Here is a 21,285-nt window from a genome sequence, read left to right on the forward strand (position 1 = left end):
ACACAGCACTACAGTTTAAAACACACAGCAATACATTTTAAAACAAACAGCACTACAGTTTAAAACACACAGCACTACAGTTTAAAACACACAGCACTACAGTTTAATCCACACAGCACTACATTTTAATCCACACAGCACTACAGTTTAAAACACACAGCACTACAGTTTAATCCACACAGCACTATAGTTTAAAACACACAGCACTACAGTTTAAAAACACACAGCATCACAGTTTAAAACACACAGCACTATACTTTAAAACACACAGCACTACAGTTTAAAACACACAGCACTACAGTTTAAAACACACAGCATCACAGTTTAAAAAACACAGCATCACAGTTTAATCCACACAGCACTACAGTTTAAAACACACAGCACTACAGTTTGAAACACACAGCACTATTGTTTAAAACACACAGCACTACAGTTTAAAACACACATCATCACAGTTTAAAACACACAGCACTATAGTTTAAAACACATAGCATTTTAATCCACACAGCACTACAGTATAAAACACACAGCACTACAGTTTAATCCACACAGCACTACAGTTTAATCCACACAGCACTACAGTTTAATCCACACAGCACTATACTTTAAAACACACAGCACTACAGTTTAAAACACACAGCACTACAGTTTAAAACAAACAGCACTACAGTTTAAAACACACAGCACTATAGTTTAAAACACACAGCACTACAGTTTAAAACAAACAGCACTACAGTTTAAAACACACAGCACTACAGTTTAAAACACACAGCACTATAGTTTAATCCACACAGCGCTACAGTTTAAAACACACATCACTACAGTTTAAAACAAACAGCACTACAGTTTAAAACACACAGCACTATAGTTTAAAACAAACAGCACTACAGTTTAAAACAAACAGCACTATAGTTTAATCCACACAGCACTACAGTTTAAAACAAACAGCACTACAGTTTAAAACACACAGCACTACAGTTTAAAACACACAGCACTATAGTTTAAAACACATAGCATTTTAATCCACACAGCACTACAGTATAAAACACACAGCACTACAGTTTGAAACACACAGCACTACAGTTTAAAACACACAGCACTACAGTTTAAAACACACAGCACTATAGTTTAAAACACACATCAATACAGTTTAAAACACACAGCACTACAGTTTAAAACACACAGCACTATAGTTTAAAACACACAGCACTATAGTTTAAAACACACAGCACTACAGTTTAAAACACACAGCACTACAGTTTAAAAACACACAGCACTATAGTTTAAAACACACAGCACTACAGTTTAAAACACACAGCACTATAGTTTAAAACACACAGCACTACAGTTTAAAACAAACAGCACTACAGTTTAAAACACACAGCACTACAGTTTAAAACACACAGCACTATAGTTTAATCCACACAGCGCTACAGTTTAAAACACACAGCACTACAGTTTAATCCACACAGCACTATAGTTTAAAACAAACAGCACTACAGTTTAAAACACACAGCATCACAGTTTAAAACACACAGCACTATACTTTAAAACACACAGCACTACAGTTTAAAACACACAGCACTACAGTTTAAAACACACAGCATCACAGTTTAAAAAACACAGCATCACAGTTTAATCCACACAGCACTACAGTTTAAAACACACAGCACTACAGTTTAAAACACACAGCACTATAGTTTAAAACACACAGCACTACAGTTTAAAACAAACAGCACTACAGTTTAAAACACACAGCACTACAGTTTAAAACACACAGCACTATAGTTTAATCCACACAGCGCTACAGTTTAAAACACACATCACTACAGTTTAAAACAAACAGCACTACAGTTTAAAACACACAGCACTATAGTTTAAAACACACAGCACTACAGTTTAAAACAAACAGCACTACAGTTTAAAACACACAGCACTACAGTTTAAAACAAACAGCACTATAGTTTAATCCACACAGCACTACAGTTTAAAACAAACAGCACTACAGTTTAAAACACACAGCACTACAGTTTAAAACACACAGCACTATAGTTTAAAACACATAGCATTTTAATCCACACAGCACTACAGTATAAAACACACAGCACTACAGTTTGAAACACACAGCACTACAGTTTAAAACACACAGCACTATAGTTTAAAACACACAGCACTATAGTTTAAAACACACAGCACTACAGTTTAAAACACACATCAATACAGTTTAAAACACACAGCACTACAGTTTAAAACACACAGTACTACAGTTTAAAACACACAGCACTACAGTTTAAAACACACAGCACTACAGTTTAAAACACACAGCAATACATTTTAAAACAAACAGCACTACAGTTTAAAACACACAGCACTACAGTTTAAAACACACAGCACTACAGTTTAATCCACACAGCACTACATTTTAATCCACACAGCACTACAGTTTAAAACACACAGCACTACAGTTTAATCCACACAGCACTATAGTTTAAAACAAACAGCACTACAGTTTAAAACACACAGCATCACAGTTTAAAACACACAGCACTATACTTTAAAACACACAGCACTACAGTTTAAAACACACAGCACTACAGTTTAAAACACACAGCATCACAGTTTAAAAAACACAGCATCACAGTTTAATCCACACAGCACTACAGTTTAAAACACACAGCACTACAGTTTGAAACACACAGCACTACAGTTTAAAACACACATCATCACAGTTTAAAACACACAGCACTATAGTTTAAAACACACAGCACTATAGTTTAAAACAAACAGCACTACAGTTTAAAACACACAGCACTACAGTTTAATCCACACAGCGCTATAGTTTAATCCACACAGCGCTACAGTTTAAAACACACATCACTACAGTTTAAAACAAACAGCACTACAGTTTAAAACACACAGCACTATAGTTTAAAACACACAGCACTACAGTTTAAAACAAACAGCACTATAGTTTAATCCACACAGCACTACAGTTTAAAACAAACAGCACTACAGTTTAAAACACACAGCACTACAGTTTAAAACACACAGCACTATAGTTTAAAACACATAGCATTTTAATCCACACAGCACTACAGTATAAAACACACAGCAATACAGTTTGAAACACACAGCACTACAGTTTAAAACACACAGCACTATAGTTTAAAACACACAGCACTACAGTTTAAAACACACATCAATACAGTTTAAAACACACAGCACTACAGTTTAAAACACACAGCACTATAGTTTAAAACACACAGCACTACAGTTTAAAACACACAGCACTACAGTTTAAAAACACACAGCACTATTGTTTAAAACACACAGCACTACAGTTTAAAACACACAGCACTATAGTTTAAAACACACAGCACTACAGTTTAAAACAAACTGCACTACAGTTTAAAACACACAGCACTACAGTTTAAAACACACAGCACTATAGTTTAAAACACACAGCACTACAGTTTAAAACACACAGCACTACAGTTTAAAACAAACAGCACTATAGTTTAATCCACACAGCACTACAGTTTAAAACAAACAGCACTACAGTTTAAAACACACAGCACTACAGTTTAAAACACACAGCACTATAGTTTAAAACACATAGCATTTTAATCCACACAGCACTACAGTATAAAACACACAGCACTACAGTTTGAAACACACAGCACTATAGTTTAAAACACACAGCACTATAGTTTAAAACACACAGCACTACAGTTTAAAACACACATCAATACAGTTTAAAACACACAGCACTACAGTTTAAAACACACAGTACTACAGTTTAAAACACACAGCACTACAGTTTAAAACAAACAGCACTACAGTTTAAAACACACAGCACTACAGTTTAAAACACACAGCACTATAGTTTAATCCACACAGCGCTACAGTTTAAAACACACATCACTACAGTTTAAAACAAACAGCACTACAGTTTAAAACACACAGCACTATAGTTTAAAACACACAGCACTACAGTTTAAAACAAACAGCACTACAGTTTAAAACACACAGCACTACAGTTTAAAACAAACAGCACTATAGTTTAATCCACACAGCACTACAGTTTAAAACAAACAGCACTACAGTTTAAAACACACAGCACTACAGTTGAAAACACACAGCACTATAGTTTAAAACACATAGCATTTTAATCCACACAGCACTACAGTATAAAACACACAGCACTACAGTTTGAAACACACAGCACTACAGTTTAAAACACACAGCACTATAGTTTAAAACACACAGCACTATAGTTTAAAACACACAGCACTACAGTTTAAAACACACATCAATACAGTTTAAAACACACAGCACTACAGTTTAAAACACACAGCACTACAGTTTAAAACACACAGCACTACAGTTTAAAACACACAGCACTACAGTTTAAAACACACAGCAATACATTTTAAAACAAACAGCACTACAGTTTAAAACACACAGCACTACAGTTTAAAACACACAGCACTACAGTTTAATCCACACAGCACTACATTTTAATCCACACAGCACTACAGTTTAAAACACACAGCACTACAGTTTAAAACACACAGCACTATAGTTTAAAACACACAGCACTACAGTTTAAAACAAACAGCACTACAGTTTAAAACACACAGCACTACAGTTTAAAACACACAGCACTATAGTTTAAAACACACAGCACTACAGTTTAAAACAAACAGCACTACAGTTTAAAACAAACAGCACTATAGTTTAATCCACACAGCACTACAGTTTAAAACAAACAGCACTACAGTTTAAAACACACAGCACTACAGTTTAAAACACACAGCACTATAGTTTAAAACACATAGCATTTTAATCCACACAGCACTACAGTATAAAACACACAGCACTACAGTTTGAAACACACAGCACTACAGTTTAAAACACACAGCACTATAGTTTAAAACACACAGCACTATAGTTTAAAACACACAGCACTACAGTTTAAAACACACATCAATACAGTTTAAAACACACAGCACTACAGTTTAAAACACACAGTACTACAGTTTAAAACACACAGCACTACAGTTTAAAACACACAGCACTACAGTTTAAAACACACAGCAATACATTTTAAAACAAACAGCACTACAGTTTAAAACACACAGCACTACAGTTTAAAACACACAGCACTACAGTTTAATCCACACAGCACTACATTTTAATCCACACAGCACTACAGTTTAAAACACACAGCACTACAGTTTAATCCACACAGCACTATAGTTTAAAACACACAGCACTACAGTTTAAAACACACAGCATCACAGTTTAAAACACACAGCACTATACTTTAAAACACACAGCACTACAGTTTAAAACACACAGCACTACAGTTTAAAACACACAGCATCACAGTTTAATCCACACAGCACTACAGTTTAAAACACACAGCACTACAGTTTGAAACACACAGCACTATTGTTTAAAACACACAGCACTACAGTTTAAAACACACATCATCACAGTTTAAAACACACAGCACTATAGTTTAAAACACATAGCATTTTAATCCACACAGCACTACAGTATAAAACACACAGCACTACAGTTTAATCCACACAGCACTACAGTTTAATCCACACAGCACTACAGTTTAATCCACACAGCACTATACTTTAAAACACACAGCACTACAGTTTAAAACACACAGCACTACAGTTTAAAACAAACAGCACTACAGTTTAAAACACACAGCACTATAGTCTAAAACACACAGCACTACAGTTTAAAACAAACAGCACTACAGTTTAAAACACACAGCACTACAGTTTAAAACACACAGCACTATAGTTTAATCCACACAGCGCTACAGTTTAAAACACACATCACTACAGTTTAAAACAAACAGCACTACAGTTTAAAACACACAGCACTATAGTTTAAAACAAACAGCACTACAGTTTAAAACAAACAGCACTATAGTTTAATCCACACAGCACTACAGTTTAAAACAAACAGCACTACAGTTTAAAACACACAGCACTACAGTTTAAAACACACAGCACTATAGTTTAAAACACATAGCATTTTAATCCACACAGCACTACAGTATAAAACACACAGCACTACAGTTTGAAACACACAGCACTACAGTTTAAAACACACAGCACTACAGTTTAAAACACACAGCACTATAGTTTAAAACACACATCAATACAGTTTAAAACAAACAGCACTACAGTTTAAAACACACAGCACTATAGTTTAAAACACACAGCACTACAGTTTAAAACAAACAGCACTACAGTTTAAAACACACAGCACTACAGTTTAAAACAAACAGCACTATAGTTTAATCCACACAGCACTACAGTTTAAAACAAACAGCACTACAGTTTAAAACACACAGCACTACAGTTTAAAACACACAGCACTATAGTATAAAACACATAGCATTTTAATCCACACAGCACTACAGTATAAAACACACAGCACTACAGTTTGAAACACACAGCACTACAGTTTAAAACACACAGCACTATAGTTTAAAACACACAGCACTATAGTTTAAAACACACAGCACTACAGTTTAAAACACACATCAATACAGTTTAGAACACACAGCACTACAGTTTAAAACACACAGTACTACAGTTTAAAACACACAGCACTACAGTTTAAAACACACAGCACTACAGTTTAAAACACACAGCAATACATTTTAAAACAAACAGCACTACAGTTTAAAACACACAGCACTACAGTTTAAAACACACAGCACTACAGTTTAATCCACACAGCACTACATTTTAATCCACACAGCACTACAGTTTAAAACACACAGCACTACAGTTTAATCCACACAGCACTATAGTTTAAAACAAACAGCACTACAGTTTAAAACACACAGCATCACAGTTTAAAACACACAGCACTATACTTTAAAACACACAGCACTACAGTTTAAAACACACAGCACTACAGTTTAAAACACACAGCATCACAGTTTAAAAAACACAGCATCACAGTTTAATCCACACAGCACTACAGTTTAAAACACACAGCACTACAGTTTGAAACACACAGCACTATTGTTTAAAACACACAGCACTACAGTTTAAAACACACATCATCACAGTTTAAAACACACAGCACTATAGTTTAAAACACATAGCATTTTAATCCACACAGCACTACAGTATAAAACACACAGCACTACAGTTTAATCCACACAGCACTACAGTTTAATCCACACAGCACTACAGTTTATTCCACACAGCACTATACTTTAAAACAAACAGCACTACAGTTTAAAACACACAGCACTACAGTTTAAAACAAACAGCACTACAGTTTAAAACACACAGCACTATAGTTTAAAACACACAGCACTATAGTTTAAAACAAACAGCACTACAGTTTAAAACACACAGCACTACAGTTTAATCCACACAGCGCTATAGTTTAATCCACACAGCGCTACAGTTTAAAACACACATCACTACAGTTTAAAACAAACAGCACTACAGTTTAAAACACACAGCACTACAGTTTAAAACAAACAGCACTATAGTTTAATCCACACAGCACTACAGTTTAAAACAAACAGCACTACAGTTTAAAACACACAGCACTACAGTTTAAAACACACAGCACTATAGTATAAAACACATAGCATTTTAATCCACACAGCACTACAGTATAAAACACACAGCACTACAGTTTGAAACACACAGCACTACAGTTTAAAACACACAGCACTATAGTTTAAAACACACAGCACTATAGTTTAAAACACACAGCACTACAGTTTAAAACACACATCAATACAGTTTAGAACACACAGCACTACAGTTTAAAACACACAGTACTACAGTTTAAAACACACAGCACTACAGTTTAAAACAAACAGCACTATAGTTTAATCCACACAGCACTACAGTTTAAAACAAACAGCACTACAGTTTAAAACACACAGCACTACAGTTTAAAACACACAGCACTATAGTATAAAACACATAGCATTTTAATCCACACAGCACTACAGTATAAAACACACAGCACTACAGTTTGAAACACACAGCACTACAGTTTAAAACACACAGCACTATAGTTTAAAACACACAGCACTATAGTTTAAAACACACAGCACTACAGTTTAAAACACACATCAATACAGTTTAGAACACACAGCACTACAGTTTAAAACACACAGTACTACAGTTTAAAACACACAGCACTACAGTTTAAAACACACAGCACTACAGTTTAAAACACACAGCAATACATTTTAAAACAAACAGCACTACAGTTTAAAACACACAGCACTACAGTTTAAAACACACAGCACTACAGTTTAATCCACACAGCACTACATTTTAATCCACACAGCACTACAGTTTAAAACACACAGCACTACAGTTTAATCCACACAGCACTATAGTTTAAAACAAACAGCACTACAGTTTAAAACACACAGCATCACAGTTTAAAACACACAGCACTATACTTTAAAACACACAGCACTACAGTTTAAAACACACAGCACTACAGTTTAAAACACACAGCATCACAGTTTAAAAAACACAGCATCACAGTTTAATCCACACAGCACTACAGTTTAAAACACACAGCACTACAGTTTGAAACACACAGCACTATTGTTTAAAACACACAGCACTACAGTTTAAAACACACATCATCACAGTTTAAAACACACAGCACTATAGTTTAAAACACATAGCATTTTAATCCACACAGCACTACAGTATAAAACACACAGCACTACAGTTTAATCCACACAGCACTACAGTTTAATCCACACAGCACTACAGTTTATTCCACACAGCACTATACTTTAAAACAAACAGCACTACAGTTTAAAACACACAGCACTACAGTTTAAAACAAACAGCACTACAGTTTAAAACACACAGCACTATAGTTTAAAACACACAGCACTATAGTTTAAAACAAACAGCACTACAGTTTAAAACACACAGCACTACAGTTTAATCCACACAGCGCTATAGTTTAATCCACACAGCGCTACAGTTTAAAACACACATCACTACAGTTTAAAACAAACAGCACTACAGTTTAAAACACACAGCACTACAGTTTAAAACAAACAGCACTATAGTTTAATCCACACAGCACTACAGTTTAAAACAAACAGCACTACAGTTTAAAACACACAGCACTACAGTTTAAAACACACAGCACTATAGTATAAAACACATAGCATTTTAATCCACACAGCACTACAGTATAAAACACACAGCACTACAGTTTGAAACACACAGCACTACAGTTTAAAACACACAGCACTATAGTTTAAAACACACAGCACTATAGTTTAAAACACACAGCACTACAGTTTAAAACACACATCAATACAGTTTAGAACACACAGCACTACAGTTTAAAACACACAGTACTACAGTTTAAAACACACAGCACTACAGTTTAAAACACACAGCACTACAGTTTAAAACACACAGCAATACATTTTAAAACAAACAGCACTACAGTTTAAAACACACAGCACTACAGTTTAAAACACACAGCACTACAGTTTAATCCACACAGCACTACATTTTAATCCACACAGCACTACAGTTTAAAACACACAGCACTACAGTTTAATCCACACAGCACTATAGTTTAAAACAAACAGCACTACAGTTTAAAACACACAGCATCACAGTTTAAAACACACAGCACTATACTTTAAAACACACAGCACTACAGTTTAAAACACACAGCACTACAGTTTAAAACACACAGCATCACAGTTTAAAAAACACAGCATCACAGTTTAATCCACACAGCACTACAGTTTAAAACACACAGCACTACAGTTTGAAACACACAGCACTATTGTTTAAAACACACAGCACTACAGTTTAAAACACACATCATCACAGTTTAAAACACACAGCACTATAGTTTAAAACACATAGCATTTTAATCCACACAGCACTACAGTATAAAACACACAGCACTACAGTTTAATCCACACAGCACTACAGTTTAATCCACACAGCACTACAGTTTATTCCACACAGCACTATACTTTAAAACAAACAGCACTACAGTTTAAAACACACAGCACTACAGTTTAAAACAAACAGCACTACAGTTTAAAACAAACAGCACTACAGTTTAAAACACACAGCACTATAGTTTAAAACAAACAGCACTACAGTTTAAAACAAACAGCACTATAGTTTAATCCACACAGCACTACAGTTTAAAACAAACAGCACTACAGTTTAAAACACACAGCACTACAGTTTAAAACACACAGCACTATAGTTTAAAACACATAGCATTTTAATCCACACAGCACTACAGTATAAAACACACAGCACTACAGTTTGAAACACACAGCACTACAGTTTAAAACACACAGCACTATAGTTTAAAACACACAGCACTACAGTTTAAAACACACATCAATACAGTTTAAAACACACAGCACTACAGTTTAAAACACACAGCACTATAGTTTAAAACACACAGCACTACAGTTTAAAACACACAGCACTACAGTTTAAAAACACACAGCACTATAGTTTAAAACACACAGCACTACAGTTTAAAACACACAGCACTATAGTTTAAAACACACAGCACTACAGTTTAAAACAAACTGCACTACAGTTTAAAACACACAGCACTACAGTTTAAAACACACAGCACTATAGTTTAAAACACACAGCACTACAGTTTAAAACACACAGCACTACAGTTTAAAACAAACAGCACTATAGTTTAATCCACACAGCACTACAGTTTAAAACAAACAGCACTACAGTTTAAAACACACAGCACTACAGTTTAAAACACACAGCACTATAGTTTATAACACATAGCATTTTAATCCACACAGCACTACAGTATAAAACACACAGCACTACAGTTTGAAACACACAGCACTACAGTTTAAAACACACAGCACTATAGTATAAAACACACAGCACTACAGTTTAAAACACACAGCACTATAGTTTAAAACACACAGCACTACAGTTTAAAACAAACTGCACTACAGTTTAAAACACACAGCACTACAGTTTAAAACACACAGCACTATAGTTTAAAACACACAGCACTACAGTTTAAAACACACAGCACTACAGTTTAAAACAAACAGCACTATAGTTTAATCCACACAGCACTACAGTTTAAAACAAACAGCACTACAGTTTAAAACACACAGCACTACAGTTTAAAACACACAGCACTATAGTTTAAAACACATAGCATTTTAATCCACACAGCACTACAGTATAAAACACACAGCACTACAGTTTGAAACACACAGCACTACAGTTTAAAACACACAGCACTATAGTTTAAAACACACAGCACTACAGTTTAAAACACACAGCACTATAGTTTAAAACACACAGCACTACAGTTTAAAACAAACAGCACTACAGTTTAAAACACACAGCACTACAGTTTAAAACACACAGCACTATAGTTTAAAACACACAGCACTACAGTTTAAAACAAACAGCACTACAGTTTAAAACACACAGCACTACAGTTTAAAACACACAGCACTATAGTTTAATCCACACAGCGCTACAGTTTAAAACACACATCACTACAGTTTAAAACAAACAGCACTACAGTTTAAAACACACAGCACTATAGTTTTAAACACACAGCACTACAGTTTAAAACAAACAGCACTACAGTTTAAAACACACAGCACTACAGTTTAAAACAAACAGCACTATAGTTTAATCCACACAGCACTACAGTTTAAAACAAACAGCACTACAGTTTAAAACACACAGCACTACAGTTTAAAACACACAGCACTATAGTTTAAAACACATAGCATTTTAATCCACACAGCACTACAGTATAAAACACACAGCACTACAGTTTGAAACACACAGCACTACAGTTTAAAACACACAGCACTATAGTTTAAAACACACAGCACTATAGTTTAAAACACACAGCACTACAGTTTAAAACACACATCAATACAGTTTAAAACACACAGCACTACAGTTTAAAACACACAGTACTACAGTTTAAAACACACAGCACTACAGTTTAAAACACACAGCAATACATTTTAAAACAAACAGCACTACAGTTTAAAACACACAGCACTACAGTTTAAAACACACAGCACTACAGTTTAATCCACACAGCACTACATTTTAATCCACACAGCACTACAGTTTAAAACACACAGCACTACAGTTTAATCCACACAGCACTATAGTTTAAAACAAACAGCACTACAGTTTAAAACACACAGCATCACAGTTTAAAACACACAGCACTATACTTTAAAACACACCGCACTACAGTTTAAAACACACAGCACTACAGTTTAAAACACACAGCATCACAGTTTAAAAAACACAGCATCACAGTTTAATCCACACAGCACTACAGTTTAAAACACACAGCACTACAGTTTGAAACACACAGCACTATTGTTTAAAACACACAGCACTACAGTTTAAAACACACATCATCACAGTTTAAAACACACAGCACTATAGTTTAAAACACATAGCATTTTAATCCACACAGCACTACAGTATAAAACACACAGCACTACAGTTTAATCCACACAGCACTACAGTTTAATCCACACAGCACTACAGTTTAATCCACACAGCACTATACTTTAAAACACACAGCACTACAGTTTAAAACACACAGCACTACAGTTTAAAACACACAGCACTACAGTTTAAAACACACAGCATCACAGTTTAAAAAACACAGCATCACAGTTTAATCCACACAGCACTACAGTTTTAAACACACAGCACTACAGTTTGAAACACACAGCACTATTGTTTAAAACACACAGCACTACAGTTTAAAACACACATCATCACAGTTTAAAACACACAGCACTATAGTTTAAAACACATAGCATTTTAATCCACACAGCACTACAGTATAAAACACACAGCACTACAGTTTAATCCACACAGCACTACAGTTTAATCCACACAGCACTACAGTTTAAAACAATCATCACTACAGTTTAAAATACACAGCACTACAGTTTAAAACACACAGCACTACAGTTTAAAACACACAGCACTATAGTTTAATCCACACAGCACTACAGTTTAAAACACACAGCACTACAGTTTAAAACACACAGCACTTCATTTTAAAACAAACAGCACTACAGTTTAAAACACACAGCACTACGGTTTAATCCACACAGCACTACATTTTAAAACAAACAGCACTACAGTTTAAAACACACAGCACTACAGTTTAAAACACACAGCACTACAGTTTAAAACACATAGCATTTTAATCCACACAGCACTACCGTTTGAAAAACACAGTACTACAGTTTAAAACACACAGCATCACAGTTTAATCCACACAGCACTACAGTTTGAAACACGCAGCACTACAGTTTAAAACACACAGCATCACAGTTTAATCCACACAGCACTACAGTTTAAAACACACAGCACTACAGTTTAAAACACACAGCACTACAGTTTAAAACACACAGCACTACAGTTTAAAACAAACAGCACTACAGTTTAAAACACATCCATGTACACATTGAACAGCCAGTGTGGTGCAACTAGGGGCCCACCATTTAATTTTCCATCATTGTGTTTAACCTGGTATTAAACTCAGTTGGACAGCCCTGTTGTGAGCCCAGTTGTCATTAGCCCGGGTTAGAATGTCAGATCCCCATTTTCTTCCTCTCTCGTCCTTTATATTCAGAGTATACATTCCCTAGGTCATCCTCTGTGTGTCCTGGATTTGGTAGATAATCCCTACAACAGTAGTGACCATATTTTTGGGGATTAAAAACGGTCTAATCCCATCTCTAATCTGACTAATTTAATGCAGTGCCGCACACCTGCTAATCTGAACACACAGATTAGGGCTGGGGCTCGGAAGGGTGGGTGAGGAGAATAACTAAACTAAAACACCAACGCAGCTGGAGTCAACAGAGTTTAGACCCTTCCTTCCTTCCTTCCTTCCTTCCTTCCTTCCTTCCTTCCTTCCTTCCTTCCTTCCTTCCTTCCTTCCTTCCTTCCTTCCTTCCTTCCTTCCTTCCTTCCTTCCTTCCTTCCTTCCTTCCTTCCTTCTCTCTTTCTCATTATCTCTCTTTTTCTACTCTCTCTCTCTCACTCGATTCAATTTAATTTAAGGGCTTTATTGACATGGGAAAGCAAGTGAAATTGATAAAAAAAAACTGAAGTGAAATAACCAATAAAAAATGTACATTAAATATTACACTTACAAAAATTCCAAAAGAATAAAGAAATGTCAAATGTCATATTATGTTGTAATGATGTGCAAATAGTTAAAGTACAAAAGGGAAAATAAAAAATATTGGTTGTTTGTTCTTCACTGGTTGCCCTTTTCTTGTGGCAACAGGTCACAAATCTTGCTGCTGTGATGTCACACTGTGGTATTTCACCCAGTAGATATGGGAGTTAATCAACATTGGATTTGTTTTCTAATTCTTTGTGGATCTGTGTAATCTGAGGGAAATATGTGTCTCTAATATGGTCATACATTTGGCAGGAGGTTAGGAAGTGCAGCTCAGTTTCCACCTCATTTTGTAGGCAGTGTGCACATAGCCTGTCTTCTCTTGAGAGCCAGGTCTGCATATGGTGGCCTTTCTCAATAGCAAGGCTATGCTCACTGAGTCTGTACATAGTCAAAGCTTTCCTTCATTTTGGGTCAGTCACAGTGGTCAAGTATTCTGACACTGTGTACTCTGTTTAGGGCCAAATAGCATTCTAGTTTGCTCAGTTTTTTGGTAAATTCTTTTCAATGAGTTAAACAGTTATGTTTTTGTTATCTCATGATTTGGTTGGGTCTAATTGTGTTGCTGTCCTGGGGCTCTGTGGGGTCTGTTTGTGTTTGTGAACAGAGCCCCAGGACCAGCTTGCTTAGGGACTCTTCACCAGGTTTATTTCTCTGTAGGTGATGGCTTTGTTATGGACGGTTTGAGAATTGCTTCCTTTTAGGTGGTTGTTGAATTTAACGTCTCTTTTCTGTATTTTGATAATTAGCGGGTATCGGCCTAATTCTGCTCTGCATGCATTATTTGGTGTTTTACGTTGAACACAGAGGATATTTCTGCAGAATTCTGCATTCAGAGTCTCAATTTGGTGTTTGTCGCATTTTGTTAATTATTGGTTGTTGAGTGGACTCCAGACCTCAAAACCATAAAGGGCAATGGGTTCTATAACTGAATCAAGTGTTTTTAGCCAGATCCTAATTGGTATGTTGAATTTTATGTTCCTTTTGATGGCAGGCCCTCCTTGCCTTCTCAGATCGTTCACAGCTTTTTGGAAGTTATCTGTGGCGCTGATGTTTAGGCCAATGTATGTATAGTTTTTTGTGTGCTCTAGGGCAATGGTGTCTAGATGGAATTTGTATTCGTGGTCCTGGGAACTGGACCTTTTTTGGAACACCATTATTTTTGTCTTACTGAGGTTTACTGTCAGGGACCCAGGTCTGTCAGGGACCTGGTCTGTCAGGGACCCAGGTCTGTCAGGGACCCAGGTCTGTCAGGCCCCAGGTCTGTCAGGGACCCAGGTCTGTCAGGGCCCAGGTCTGACAGAATCTGTGCAGAAGATCTAGGTGCTGCTGTAGGCCCTCCTTGGTTGGGGACAGAAGCACCAGATCATCAGCAAACAGTAGACATTTGACTTCAGATTCTAGTAGGGTGAGGCCGGGTGCTGCAGACTGTTCTAGTGCCCTCGCCAATTCGTTGATATATATATTGAAGAGGGTGGGGCTTAAACTGCATCCCTGTCTCACCCCACGGCCCTGTGGAAAGAAATTTGTGTTTTTGACAAATTTTAACCGCACACTTGTTGTTTGTGTACATGGATTTTATAATGTCGTATTTTTTTTCCCCGAACAACGCTTTCCATCAATTTGTATACCAGGCCCTCGTGCCAAATTGAGTGAAAACAAATATGAAATCAACCAAGCATGAGAAGACTTTACCTTTGTTTTGGTTTGTTTGTTTGTCAATTAGGGTGCGCAGGGTGAATACGTGGTCTGTCGTACGATAATTTGGTAAAAAGCCAATTTGACATTTGTTCAGTACATTGTTTTCACTGAGGAAATGTGCAAGTCTGCTGTTAATGATGATGTAGAGGATTTTCACAAGGTTGCTGTTGACGCATATCCCACGATAGTTATTGGGGTCAAATTTGTCTCCACTTTTGTGGATTGGGGTCATCAGTCCTTGGTTACAAATATTGGGGAAGATGCCAGCGCGGAGGATGATGTTAAAGAGTTTAAGTATAGCCAATTGGAATTTGTGGTCTGTATATTTTATCATTTCATTTAGGATACCATCAACACCACAGGCCTTTTTTGGGTTGGAGGGTTTTTATTTTGTCCTGTAGCTCATTCAATGTAATTGGAGAATCCAGTGGGTTCTGGTCGTCTTTAATAGTTGATTCTAAGATTTGTATTTAATCATGTATATGTTTTTGCTGTTTGTTCTTTGTTAAAGAGCCAAAAAGATTGGAGAAGTGGTTTATCCCAGAATCATTAACCCACCACACACCCCTGATTCATTAATGACTGATCGATTCCCAGAATCATTAACCCACCACACACCCCTGATTCATTAATGACTGATCGATTCCCAGAATCATTAACCCACCACACACCCCTGATTCATTAATGACTGATCGATTCCCATACTCGGTGCATCTTGTAGTGGTTTCACTGGCCTCTGTCCCCAACAGTAGCCTATTCCCTATGTAGTGCACTACTTCTCATGAAAGCCTTGTGGAAAGTACTGCACTATATAGGGAATATGGTGTCATTTGGGACAAACTTTCTGTTTCTGTGCTGTGGTCAGAGAGATATTTCCTCCTGCGGGCTAGAAGCTACAAACAAATGTGTTTCTGGACCCGTTTTTACCCCATGTCCACTTGTGTGTGTGTGTGTGTGTGTGTGTGTGTGTGTGTGTGTGTGTGTGTGTGTGTGTGTGTGTGTGTGTGTGTGTGTGTGTGTGTGTGTGTGTGTGTGTGTGTGTGTGTGATTATTTTTTTTTGTCTGTGTATGTACCAGAAACTCTTTGAAGTGTTTCTACAGACCAAGACATCTGCGTTCCATCGCTGTGTTCCATCGTACTGTTGTTTGTAGAAATGTATGTGTGTGGATGTGTGTGTGTGTGTGTGTGTGTATGTTTGTATGTATGTTTGCTGCGGTTCCCTCTACATGAAACACTCACTGTATACTGAGAGATGAATCATTTTAAACTATTAAACATTATGCTAAGATAAATCAAAAATATCTCAAATAACCTTCATCTTTCAATAACTTCAAATCAACAATGGTGTTTTGTCCCCGCAGTCTTCCATGTGTTCATGTAACAGAGGTTGTCGTCCCCTATGAACTCAAAGAGAGGACTTGGGTTCCATCTGATATGAGTGTACTGTTCTGTGTTCACCAATAGGCCTGTGTTGAGACCTCCGTTCTCCATCTAAAGACTGCTTTGTGGTTATGAGGCAATGGTGGAGTAACACACACACACACACACACACTGAGTCTTTCAATCTGTGGTCAACACATCCAGAAGGTCTTTCAAGATCATCAGAAGAACCTTGTGAAACAATGGAACCTCGGAACCATGGAACCATAGAAGTTTAGAACCTCAGAATGTCAGAACCACAGAACCTCAGAAGTATGGATCCTCAGAACCTCAGAACCTACGAACCTCGTAATGATATAAATTCATAACTACGGAACTACAGATCCACTGAACTTAAGAACTTCAGAATTGTTGAACCATAGAATGATGTAACCATGGAAACCACAGAACAGAGAAACCATGGAGTTGTTTGGTTGATTGTAGGTCTGTCCCTCAACTATTTCTACAGTCAAGATATTGATTGAAACATTAGTCTTAATTTTCACATTATATTTTATTACAGGAGTACATTTAAGAATAACGGTAACAAAAAAAATGAAAAAAACATTCATATAAACTAATTAAAATTGTTGGGATCTGGAAAATAAAATAAACATATTATGAACAGACAGACAGACAGAGCGACAGACAGACAGACAGAAAGACAGAAAGACAGACTGACAGACAGACAGATAACCAACAGAGGTTGCAACCCAAATGGCGCCCTATTCCCTATATAGTGCTCTACTTTAGACCAGAGCCCTATTCCCTATATAGTGCACTACTTTAGACCAGAGCCCTATTCCCTATATAGTGCACTACTTTAGACCAGGGCCCTATTCCCTATATAGTGCACTACTTTAGACCAGAGCCCTATTCCCTATGTAGTGCACTACTTTAGACCAGAGCCCTATTCCCTATGTAGTGCACTACTTTAGACCAGAGCCCTATTCCCTATGTAGTGCACTACTTTAGACCAGTGTCCTATTCCCTATGTAGTGCACTACTTTAGACCAGAGCCCTATTCCCTATGTAGTGCACTACTTTAGACCAGAGCCCTATTCCTATGTAGTGCACTACTTTAGACCAGAGCCCTATTCCCTATGTAGTGCACTACTTTAGACCAGAGCCCTATTCCCTATATAGTGCACTACTTTAGATCAGGGCTTATTCCCTATGTAGTGCACTACTTTAGACCAGAGCCCTATTCCCTATGTAGTGCACTACTTCAGACCAGAGCCCTATTCCCTATATAGTGCACTACTTTAGATCAGGGCCTATTCCCTATGTAGTGCACTACTTTAGACCAGGGCCCATTGGGGAATAGGGTGCCATTTGGGATGCATTCAGACATAAGAACCAATGTAGTCATGTGACACTTCCATAACGAACATACCTCGCAAGTGCTTATCTTCTTAATTGTAATAATTAATTAATGCAACGATAATAATTATTATAATAATAATAACCCAAAATAAGAATAACTAATACAATAAGCAATATTAACATATTCAACAATGTTTTACAATATATAACGGAAATAATTCATATCATACTAAATATAACAATATTTACCAACAAACAGACTTTTGTAATTTATACTTGAACTCTATTCTGGAAATATAATAAAAACTAATATTTTACTACAACGACAAATATTAATAGTAAATAATACCAATCATGATAATATTAGGGTATTAAAACAGACGTTACCCCATGGCTTACCTGTTAAACAGAAGAGTAAACATAAACAGCCCATCCCTAATCTTGCTTTTCACAAAATCAAAAAAAAAAAAAAATTATAATCAAAAAAAAAATAAATTGGGGAAGAATCTCACTTGCAATCTATATATCTTAGCAGTTCTAGAACTCTCAGTTAGAAACACAGAAGCAGCTCACTGTACTTATAGCAAGTATAGACAATCAGTGGTGTGGTTGGTCACGGGATATACATGTCTATAACATTATAGACATTATTATATTACATTATTATTATTATTATTATAGACAGGCATGCCGAAAGTGTGCAAAGCTGTCATCAAGGCAAAGGGTGGTTACTTTGAAGAATCTCAAATATAATATATATTTTGATTTTGTTTAAAACTTTTTTTTTTTGGTTTCTACATGATTCCATATGTGTTATTTCATAGTTATGATGTCTTCACTATCTACAATGTAGAAAATAGTACAAATAAAGAACAAACATGGAAATGAGTAGGTGGGTCCAAAACTTTTGACTGGTACTGTATCTGTAGAAGACAGTTGTAGGACAAAGTTTGTATTAGCTTTTTCCCAACAGAGTTTCTGGGTCCTAACTCCCTCCATGTTAAAACTCCCGCCTGTCCAAGGATTCCGGAAAGTTGTTTTTCGGGAATGTTCCGGGAATGTTTGTGACACCCAGAAGTGTTCTTTTGATGAGTCATAAAAGAAGGAGTTCTGTTTTGGAATTGTTTTCCCTCCGTCTCCATGACGGACATTTCTTGGTGTTTGAGTTAGTAATATGTTCTGAGATTCTGATTCTGATATCGGCTCACGTTGTTTAATCTAGTTAGCTAATAAAGTTTATATATTTTTTTGCATTTTAGTGTTGATAAAGAGGAGCAGCATGTCAAAATGTCACGATCGCGTTCCACAGAGGTCAACGACACTCTTCCTCTCTCTCTCCGACTTAGCTTTGTTATGTCCATAAGAAGTCCAGTCATCAGGCCCGACTGACAGACACAAGTCTTCATATAACATCATAGCACAGGTTTGAAGGTTGGAAAGGGGGAAGAGGAAGGAACGTGGTTAATAACAACTTATAGTCACTTCCTTATGTGCAGGTTGAGTAAAAAAAAAATTAAGAAATAAAGTCCTTAAAATCCGTCCAATGAAAGATCCGCTCCCACACCTGAGTTATTAACACACTGAAATTCCGTTCCAGCTTTTGAGTTTCTCCTTCTCATCATCCCTGAAGTCCTCTAGCAAGGGTCTCTGTTCCAACTCCGGATCTAGATAGTCAAAGTCCATTTTCTGGGTTTTGTACCCATCCCAGCGCTAAGAACCAGCCCAGGCTAATTTACCTAATTGTGATAGGTGATAGGTTGATAGCTTGATTGTTTAAGACAGGTAGGTTAGTGCAGGGCTGGAGGAAAATGATATAGCTTGCCAGGACCGGAGCTAAAGCACCATGCAATACATATATCACCCCTAGGCCTTAAAACAAAAATATACCCATCTCTCTCTCTCCTTCTATCTATCTCTCTCCTTCTATCTATCTATCTATCTATCTATCTATCTATCTATATATCTATCTATCTATCTATCTATCTATCTATCTATCTATCTATCTATCTATCTATCTATCTATCTATCTATCTATCTATCTATCTATCTATCTATCTATCTATCTATCTATCTATCTATCTGGCTCTGGCTTGTTTTTTCACATTGAGATCATCTCTCTCTCTTGTGCAGATTCCCCACTCTTTTATTCTTTACCAAATGTTCATAAACCATTATACCCTGTTTTATCCTTTCTTTCCCCTCCTTTCTCCCTCTCTCCCTCCTTTCTTTCTTTCTTTCTTTCATCCCTCCATCCAAATACACTCCTCTACGAATCTGTTTCCTAATTGTGCATAACTTCACCTAATGTTACTTTCCCTATTTTTATTTCATTCATTATATTACATAACTTTTCAATTTCGTCATACACAGTTTTGTATATTTATTGGAAAACAAAAGGAATAGAGATTATAAACTTTTTTTTGGCAGCTTCTGTTCTTCTTCTTTCTCTCCCAGAAAGTTCTGACAACTGACAACAAAACGACAAAGAGAAGGAATCGGAATTCTGAATGTTCCTTTTTAGAGTTCAAAGGAGACCTACATTCCAA

General features: G+C 36.4%; 1 protein-coding gene across 1 annotated transcript in view; it reads right to left on the minus strand.

The window, feature by feature from the left end:
- Positions 1-18,510: 18,510 nt before the first annotated feature.
- The window catches only part of LOC106608464 (cytochrome P450 26B1), a 43,198-nt gene continuing 40,423 nt past the window's right edge, over positions 18,511-21,285 (minus strand). The window contains 1 exon segment of the mRNA XM_045721449.1: positions 18,511-21,285. This exon segment is cut by the window's right edge and continues 577 nt beyond it. The gene's annotated coding sequence lies outside the window, so the exon portion shown is untranslated.

This window comes from Salmo salar, chromosome ssa07 (assembly GCF_905237065.1).
Source record: "Salmo salar chromosome ssa07, Ssal_v3.1, whole genome shotgun sequence".
In the NCBI taxonomy this organism is placed as follows: domain Eukaryota; kingdom Metazoa; phylum Chordata; class Actinopteri; order Salmoniformes; family Salmonidae; genus Salmo; species Salmo salar.